This window comes from Hibiscus syriacus, unplaced genomic scaffold, assembly GCF_006381635.1.
Source record: "Hibiscus syriacus cultivar Baekdansim isolate YM2019G1 unplaced genomic scaffold, ASM638163v2 tig00111614_pilon, whole genome shotgun sequence".
In the NCBI taxonomy this organism is placed as follows: domain Eukaryota; kingdom Viridiplantae; phylum Streptophyta; class Magnoliopsida; order Malvales; family Malvaceae; genus Hibiscus; species Hibiscus syriacus.
Window position 1 is genome coordinate 204101 of NW_024063134.1, and position 10534 is coordinate 214634.

Here is a 10534-nt window from a genome sequence, read left to right on the forward strand (position 1 = left end):
AAAATAACACAAAAGAGTCTGCTTACCAGAAAATGAGTTCGGGAGTCGATTACGTGTGGGGAAGGATTAGCACTCCCACAACGCCTAAAATTGGTACATTTATTTATTAATTAATGTCTTTGCAGTAAAATTTATAAATTTGAATTTAATTTAATTTTTTATCCCATAAAAACAATAAGGATATTATTTTATATCAATAAATTATTTAAAAATATATTCCTAATCAATTAAGAAAATATTTTATAATTTATTTTATAAAATAATATAACCTGATTACATTATAATTTTAATGATTTATCAAGAAAATATAAAAATTAAAGTTACTATTGCAAGTACTTTATATTTTAAATAACCCTACAATCTTATTTAAAAAAATTAAAATATTAAAATTATGAGACTAAATTATAAAATATAAAAATTAGAGGTTCGATTGAAATACTATAATAGTCAAAATATTATTAAAATATTAAAGATTAGGGGTTAAAATAAAATTATCAAAATTTAGGAATTAAATTTTATATTTACCCTAAATATATATGTGCATGATTAAGTGACTAAAAATAAATAAAATAAAATTATAGATTCGAATTAAAATGCATAAAATATGATTTCAGTGACTAATATATAAATTTATAAAATCTCAAACATTGCGGACATAGTTTACCCGTGACTTAAATTACGCAAATACCCCTTTCCCAAAACGATGTCGTTTGGAGAGGGGTATTTTTATACCCAAATATGGCCCTAAAGTCCAACATTTCTCTCATTTCTCACTTCTTTTTTTCTCTCTAAGAGATAGAAACAAAATCTCTCTCGTCTCTCTCTAAAAATCTCTCATCGGAGAGAGTCCAATCACCGACCGGCAACCTCCTGCCGCCGTCAACCACCACTGCTAGCCACCACCTACGATGGCCGGAATTTACAAACTTACCCCCAAAATGACCCTCTTTTCCACCTAAACTCAAATCTAACCCTTTTTAGTCCTAAAAAACCCCTCAAAATTAGTCGATCTAAGCAATAACCGAAAGTTTTACCTCGGTTTACACAAATGTTTCCGGCGACGTTTGGTCTCTCCGAGGGTAAGCTGCTCCTTCTCCTTTTCTTTCTCGTTGTTTCTCAGTTGGTGTGTTGGTTGTATATTTCTTCCTTGTTGATTCGATCTCCTCATTGGTGTCCTCCTCCTTGCTCTCCCCTCTCTTTGCAGGATTTCAAGGCTTTTTATAGGCCTCGATGAGCCACTATTTTACTGAACCCTTCGGTGAGTCACCAGATCTACGATAGTGACTCACCGTAGCTTCGATGAGTCGTGCGGTCCTCTTTGCGTCTTCTGGAGTCTTCGGTGGCGTGGCAGAATTTAGTTGGGGAACATAGCGGCGGAGCAGTTGGATGTAGGCGACGGAGCAGTTGGATATAGGCGGCGAAGCAATTGGAGGCAGCACCAAAGTATCCATAGGGTTGGTGAACCCTAGGATTTCTACTGGATTCATTCTGGGCCGTTGGATCTGGAGAGCTTGTTGGCTGCTGAAGAATCGGGTTCTTTGGGTCGGATCTGGTCTTGTTGGGCCTGCTGGGTTATTTGGGCTTGGATAATTTTTGGGCCTGACTCGGGTTGAACTTGTAAACGAGCCTCCGGGTCCTGATTTGTAAATATCTACTATAATAAAATTATTTATTAATAATATTTATAATAATAATACAATAATAATATATAAATAATAATATAAATAATAACGGGACGAAAATGATTACCGACAGAAATAAATCCGGGACTGAGGTTACTGGGATACCGTTCGGGTTCGGAACCGGGACATGACATGGATAGTTGAGAAAATTTGAGTTTTTTTTTTAATTTTAACAAACTGAGTTCGATATTAATTTGATTCGAGATAAAATCAATTTAATCAAATTAGTTTGGTTTAATTGATTAACTCTTTTATAATCAGCTTTAAGGCTTAAGTAGTAACAAAACACTTAATATACTTTTAGGTGTCTAAATTATATATTAAAATTAACTTTTGGTGTCTAATTTTTTTTTGTTAAAAATAGTTGTCTAATATTTTCTTCTTTACACTTTTAGGTGTCTACTATTAAAAAACTGTTAAGTGACATGTGTCATGTTCATATTTTTTTATTTTTTAAAATAAAATATTAAAAATATATATATTTTAAATCTGAACGTGACACATGTCTCTTAACAATTTTACCTAAAAGTGTAATGAAAAAAATAATAAACACCTATTTTTAACGAAAAATTATTTGTACATCAAAAGTCTATTTGAGAAATAATTTAGGCACCTAAAAGTTTTTTAAGAAAAAAACATATAAAATAATTAAAAAAATAATTCTTGAATTAAGACCATCACCTAATTAAACCTTTTAAATCATGAATAGAAAAATGGAGACGTAACAATTAATATGAAAAATTATGACACAATAGGACCTTGTAAGTGTAATTTAGCTGCTCAGAAAAAAAAAGTGAAGAAAGTGATGGATTATGAAGTGTTTTGGGGACTAGATTAACTGTTTTATTTTCTTGTTTCTGTGTAGTGGAAGGATCGGAGGAAGAAATTCTGCATGCTCGTCGGGTGTATGTTGCAGCCGTTGACTTGTTGTGTGAGATCTTCGGTTACTTTGCTAAATTTACTTTTGGTGATGGATTATGAAGTGTTTTGGGGACTAGATTAACTGTTTTATTTTCTTGTTTCTGTGTAGTGGAAGGATCGGAGGAAGAAATTCTGCATGCTCGTCGGGTGTATGTTGCAGCCGTTGACTTGTTGTGTGAGATCTTCGGTTACTTTGCTAAATTTACTTTTGATATTATTATTTTTGTTATACATTGTGTATCAGAGCTGATCTCAATTGTAATAGTTGTAATCCTCACTTTGTTCTAATCTTACGAATTTCAGTATTGTAATTTTTTATTTGAATTTCAATTTAGTGGTGCTGAATTATGGTAGAAAATGGATTTTGTTTAATTGGTTTATTATACATTTAATGGAATTTTTCACCTCGAAGTTTGAAAAAGGGTAGGAGAAAAATATGAGTTTCTATGTTGCTTGTAGTACGATGTTCATGAATGGACAGAAAGAACACTGAACTAAAAAGTAGTTGATCTTTGACTTGGTTCTTGTTTTATTCATTTTGCATATATCATGCATAATTGCTACCTCTTTATATTATTGTTTATATACCTTAATCTTCATAGACTTATATAAATCTTCCTTTTTCTTTGCACCATCTGAAGAATTTTTGGAGCTTACTAAAAGTGCACTGCAGGCAGCACCGGAAGGTTCTTAATTGTTGGATAGAATGATTCATTGATTTTGTTTATTCATAGCATTTGTACTTGGCAAGTTGATTCCCTCATTTTCATTTCTATTGCAGCTCTTGCACCTGAGTCCCTTTTTGGCCTTGCCACTTTCAGCCATCAAGGACTTATACCTGTTGTAAATATCCCTCAAGATGCGGAGGGCACCTTTCGAATTGAACTTGAAGATGTCATGCCTTTATTACAATTCCTGGCTCCAGTATGTAATCTTCTGTAAAGTGCTACATTCTGTTGTCTTCTCTGTACATAACTGCAGCTAGAGTGTTTGCCTTTCTCTCGGGTCCTCCTGATCATGGACCTGGACAACTAGATACAAGAAGGTATGGTGAGCAATATGCCTGTAAAGGAGAGGATACTGACCGTGCTTTACTTCCTGAGCAGACACCATTTTACAAAGATCTGGTAGATTTAGATTGACTTTCGTTTTCTCTAATTTTAGCTGTAAGGTTTGAGAAATGTAGCATTGACATATTTTACAGGCTGCTGTGGCTGTTCAAGCTGGTGTTTGTGTGGACATTTTTGCTATTACAAATGAGTATACAGATTTGGCTTCTCTTAAATTTCCGAGCATAGAAAGTAGTGGCTTTCTTTTCTTGTATTCGAATACAGAAGATTTAACACTTCCGCAGGACATGTAAGTACATTATGTGCTCCTTTAATTCTATCATATCGTTTTAATGGACTAAAATGTTATTCTATTGGTTAATAGCATAACAAAAGGATACTAGAATAGTTACTTTTGCTTTCAGCTTAGAATAGATACATTTATAATTTATTATTTTTTTAGAAGATGGCCTTTAGTGCCTATTTTTGTTTCAGCACTTCATAACTACTTTAGTTAATGACATGAAAAGTCCATTCATTGCTTTTATTAATGCTACTTTGCAGGTATCGAATGCTAAGCCGACCATATGCTTTTAATTGTGTACTAAGATTGAGGACATTTACCGAATTCAAGCCTGGCCATTCTGTAAGTGCCCCCATACTTCTTTCAAACCATATTACTGAGGAATCCTCGTATATTAATTCTTTCTCAATTCTTTTGCAGTATGATCACTTCTTCCCTGACCCGCAATATGAAAATGTGCAGCACATTATTTGTTGCGATTCTTATGCAACATATGCTTATCACTTTGATTTCACTAATGATGTTGGTTTTTCCAGGTATGAACTCATTACAATTTTCTTTATTTCGATTATATGTTATTTTCAGCTTCTCATTATGTTAATTTCTTGCATGGACCTATTGGAAGTGCATAAACGCTTGAAACATTCCCCCTTTCCATTTTCTTTGTTTTCTTCTACTGTATTTTTGGCGAACCATTTGAGGAGCATTATATTATGATATTCTGGTTTAATAATCTCTCCATTTATTTTTGTTATTTACAGAGCAGCATCTGAACAACCTATGTTGCAGATTGCATTTCAATACACTGTTGTTGTGCCCCCTAAGGAACTCTCTGGTTCTGAATTGATTTCTTCTATTAGGTATATTATTCCCAGTGGATATTCTGTTCCTTTATCACTTTTACCAGCCTTGTCGGTCTGAAAAAATCATGAAAAACTTTATAATTGTTCATTCTTGAGGACATGAAACAATTCTAGCCTCATTTGCAGGTTGAGGAACATAGACTTTGGTTTTTCACAATTCATACAAAATCTTCTAGAAGTTAAAATCATTAAAAGCATATTTGATTGACAATATTGCTTTCTGGCACTACTTGTGGGATGGGCTTGATGTGACATTTTTATGCAGAGGCAAACATTCTATTAAACGACGACTTAGGATACGAACTTTGCAATATGGAACTGCCTGAAATCTTAATGAACTTTATGATGCTGTTGATCCCGAAGTGGTTCTATCATTGCTTGTTCACAAGGTTCACCTCCTTTCTTTCTCTCTTTTAATGTCTTTCATGCATGTAGGTGTCCGTGCTTGTTCATTTTATTTCTGAGTATCATCTTTAGTTGTTTATATACATATTATCGGTTCTACAGGTCATATTCACCTCTTTGGAGGAAGGAGTTAGAGAGGGCAGGATGTTGTTTCATGATTGGCTAGTAATCCTCACAACTCAATATAATGAAGCTTTTGAACTTATCCAATACAAAAATGGAAGTAGTTCAATGACAAGTCAGGTTGACGTGACGTTCTCGCAATGCCCCCAACTGCAACTTCTGCCTCGGTTGGTTTTCGCTTTGCTTCGAAATCCTCTTCTACTCTTCCACGAAGAAGGTGTTCACCCTGACTACCGGATCTATGTGCAATGTCTTTTCAGGTACACATGGTGCTCACATTTTTTGATCTGTTTTATTCTTTTGCGACACTCGGTAGAATCAGTATTTGTTTCATTTGGCCTTACTTGCTGATGCATGCTTTTAAGCCTTTCAAATTCACTTGACTAGTAGCGGATTTAGTTGTGAAGCTATCATTCGTATAATTAGCGTAACTGTAAACTCGTAATAGCCAGATTATCTTGAAGTTCTTACCACTTACCCTTTTTATTTTTTTCCCGCTTTCTCCACGTGCATGGTGCAGTGCACTGGAACCGAGTTCTCTTCACCGTGCAATCTATCCGGTCCTAACATCATATTCAACGCCGGATAAACAAGCCTATCCACGGCACTCCTTAAGTCATGCTGCTCTCATCACCAGTGGCAGTCCAATATTTTTCCTCGATGCATTCACGACGCTAATCGTCTTTTACTCATCTACGGCAGATCCAAGCATTCCCTTTCCTCCACCCCAGGACAGTGAGTTCTTAGGTCACTTGTCAGTACAAAAAAGTTGAATTCTAAGAGTTTGGAAACTGTTTTAACTCGATTTCCCCTGAGCCGTTGTATGCTTATCAGGCTTGTTGTGGTCTACGATTAACAATTGAAGCAAGAGCGTTGTATCACCCCGAAACTGGTATTTATCCGGGGAGGGCAGGACGATGCCACGGCGTTCGAGAACTATCTCATCGAGGAGCAGGATGTGGACGGAATCGGCCTAACGAGTGTCGCGGGTTTTGTATCCTTCCTTGAAGATATAACCCAAAGTGTGTTGGAGTACATGAAATAGAAATAGAAGATGGCATGAGTAAGCATTTCTGTACATACATATTCATCAGAAAGGAATAGAAATGCCTGAATTTGGATCTCCTTCGGGAACTAGTGGATTGTTTAATTTTTGTCCGAAGTCTTCATTTTTCGTAAAAGAATTGTATTATCCACAAGTCTGGATAATACATATTGCACTCATAATTTATAAGGATTATTATTTGATACATTGTGATCAGGGTTTCAAGTCGCGGTCGCGATCACGTTTTCGGTCATTTCGTTTTTACCGTGATTACGGTCATAGCGGACGCTATTAGACGCTATTACGGGTGTAATGAGTGTAGCGGAAGGCAGCGATACCGCGAAATGTTAAATGCTATCGCTGTAGCAGGGCATTATTTAAAACCCTGATTGTGACATAGATTTTTATTTGAAAAATAATTAAGAGCACGTGACAATGAATTAAACTCATTGACATCCTATTAAAACGTGCTACTATATGTCGTAATTCTATTGATAGTTTTTTCTTTTCAAGGTAAATTAAAATAGGTTAACCAAGACGAAAATAATAGTTGAAGCAACTAAGACGCCAGCGAGGCCTTGGTTCTATGGCAATGTTGAGGTCCGGTTATGTATAGGCTTATATATAACAAATAAGTACCTAAAGTATATTATTTTTTTTATTTAAGTACCTACAATATTTTTTGATCAAAATAAATACCTAAAGTTATCTTTTTGGTTAAAACGGGTACATAAAGTATTTATTTGGTCAAAATAGGTATCAAAAGCATTCAACTTTTTTATATTAGTATCTAAAGTATTCTTTAATTAATGTCACATGCTAACTCTTTTAAAACTTAGATGATATTTTTTGAATAGTTTAGGTATCTATTATGACACAAAATATTTTAGGTACTTATTTTGACCAAAAAAATAACTTTAAGTACTTATTTTGACCAAAAAATACGTTAGATACTTAAATGAAAAAGAATGTATACTTTAGTTACTTATTTGTGATATAAGCCTTATATATATATATATATCTGAGTCTTTTTCTGGTTGTACCTTGTTATGTATAATCAGTGACGGAATTTGGTGATGGAGTTTGGGGTCAATTTAAAACTTTAGGGGTTTAAATTAAAATTTTCAAAAATTTTGAAGAGTTCAATTTAATTTTTTTTCAAAAAAAAAATTAGGGTCTAACTAAAATTTTTGAAAATTTGAGAGGCTTAATGAGAATTTTTAAAATTATAAGAGAGGTTTAATTAAGACCATTAAAATTTTAAAAAACTTAATATGAATTTCTAAAAATTTTGTGGGGCCAAATTAATTTTTTTAATTTAATGATCTAAAATTTTCAAAAATTTTGAAGAGTTCAATTTATTTATTTTTTTCAAAAAAAAAAATTAGGTCTAACTAAATTTTTTGAAAATTTGAGAGGCTTAATGAGAACTTTTAAAATTATAAGAGAGGTTTAATTAAGACCATTAAAAATTTTAAAACTTAATATGAATTTCTAAAAATTTTGTGGGGCCAAATTAATTTTTTAATTTAATGATCTAAAATTGATTTTTTTTTTAATTTTCGAGGGCCATAGCCTCACATTTCGCCACCATATTCCACCATTTTGTATAGTTTTATTTCTATTTTTTTTATAAATTTAGAGTGAATATAAGATAATATTTTTTAAAGACTTTTAACCATATGACAATGAACGTTCATACCTCTACATACATGGTGTTCAGACTTGAAACTTCAAAAGATAACAATAATTCTTTAATCGCTAAAGTCGATTAATTTATTCTTAGTTACGTATAATTTTAGTTATGGTTTTTGGATGTATTAATTATGTTTGTCTTTAAAATTGTATTTGTACTTGTATCTCTCTTAAAATAATTAGATGCCAAAGTAGAAAGAGTATCAAGGTAAGACATAAAATTTGAGATATGAAACTAGAACAATTGGTATAATTTAAGGGTCAAAACGTCAATTAAACCAATGAAATATTATCTATAATCAACAATTTCCAACCCATAAAATCCATAAATTAATATTTATAGTTATTAGTGGTATATTATCGAAACTCAAGAAAGTTGTGTGCCTTAAATAAAATTTCCTACAACTATTGGGGGTTTGAAATAAAAGAAAAACAAAACTAAAATCCTTAAACAATAAAGAAAAGATCTGTAACAATTTCATTTCAGTTGTTCATGCTTTTGCCAGAAAAAATGTGAAAAAAAGATCTACAAGTGTAGAGCGTGTTCCTCTATATTTATTCTGCTGTTCTTCATTCAGGCTTCGACCCGTATTTTGCTTGTTTCTTGAGGAAAAAGAAACAAAGGAAAGGAAAAGTAAAGGCGTTTCCTTTATGCAGTTTTATCTCCAAACTTCACACAGTAAAGCTTACCTACTTTCCGTCAAAGTTATCAAACTGATGTGTGTTCAGAATTGTTAATCTTTGTTCGTTATTTTTTTGATTTTGTGGAGTTATTGTTGTTGATTTGGTTGTGTTATGTCTATTTTCGTGTAGGACCTTACTTTCCAGAATTAGTGATAAAACGGGCAAATTCTGCATTTTTTTATTATTTAGTCACTGCTGGAGACATGGGCACGACGCGGTCTGACGTGGCAGTTTCTTGAAGGTCCAGTCAGCGGCGGTTTCTAGAAGACTTTATCCGCACGCCTTCTGGAAGATTGACGAGTAGAGTTGCATTAGGAGACTAGTTTAAATTTAAGTTTAAATTTAAATTTAAAAACAATTATCTTTTGTATTATTTAATTATTTTCTTTGCTTATCCTTTAGCCTTTGAGAGGCTATAAATACCCACTTAGGGTAAGCCTAAACTCATCACTCAAATTACATTCTTCTTTTCTCTCTAGTTTTATTAAAGTTTTCTCTTTTTACTTTTCAAGTTTTTTCCTTTTTTTTTAATTTTCAAGCTTTGTTTTCAAAATGCTAAGTATGACTTTTGCCATGCTTAGCTAAACTTTTCAAAAGCCGAGAGTTGTCGCGATGATTTAATTCCAACGGGAGAATTGAAACGGTCCCTTAATATCTTCAGAATATCTCTCTCAATCTCTGCGCTTATTTTTCAAAATCAAAACAGTTTTCAAAATCAAAGATTGACTTTGGTCAAGAGATTATTGCGATTAAATGTGTGGGAGGAAGATTCGGCTTATAGAAAGCAATTCGACTTTCTGGGAACACACTTGGCGAGATAGTTTTGCCAAGAGGGAATTGAGATCGAAATTGACGGTTATAGAAGCAACAATTCGAGTCGGACGCTACGAACTTAAACGTTAATTGATCTAAGACAATTGATGTCGTTAGAATCAATTATCGAAGCCGGAATCAAAGATTGCCTTGGGTGTTCAGTATACAAGATAGAGTCACGGGGATAACCCTTGTAGACAAAGTAACCGACGTGAATCCCCAAGAGAAAATCTTATTCGATGATCTAAAGGAAATTGAATCAAAGCGAAGCTTGAGGCGATTTTTACCATATTTATTCACAATCTTCATCATCCTATTTTTACTTTAATTGCATTAATTCATTTACTCGTTTTTACTATTTAAATCTCATATTGCAAACCCCCCATTTTACTATTTTTCGCCTGGTTAAAAACCATTCAAACATAAATTTGTGATTTTCTAAGTCCCTGAGGATTCGACCCTTATTTCTCTATACTACGTATTTCCTTATTTATTAATTGAGAAAAAGGAACTTATTTTGACACCAAAACGACAGTTGTTAAATTGGCGCCGTTGTCGGGGACTTCGCCAAAATTACTAATTTTTGTTTGTCTGATTTATGACCAGGACTAATCCGGACACATTAGTGGAGTACAACCCGGAGATTGAAGCTAAAGCTAGGAGACTCCACGCACAGACACTTCGGGAAATAAGGAGACAACAAACGAATCCAAAAGAAGAATCAAATTCATGTAATACAATTCCGATGGTCGAACCTACTATTCGGGAGTTAGCCTCGGCACCCACTGAACAAGGACCTATGTGCATTGATTTTCCCTAAGGAGAAACTCCATACCAGTTGAAAACCAGCCTTATTCATCTCCTCCCTACATTCCGTGGATTGCCAAACGAGGATCCACACAAACATCTCAAGGAATTTCACATGGTCTGCTCCAGCATGACACCACAGG

The 10534-nt window shown here is 33.6% G+C and overlaps 1 pseudogene; it reads left to right on the forward strand.

The window, feature by feature from the left end:
• The first annotated feature begins 2415 nt into the window (after positions 1-2415).
• On the forward strand, positions 2416-6462 carry LOC120165786 (annotated as a pseudogene).
• The last annotated feature ends 4072 nt before the right edge of the window (positions 6463-10534 follow it).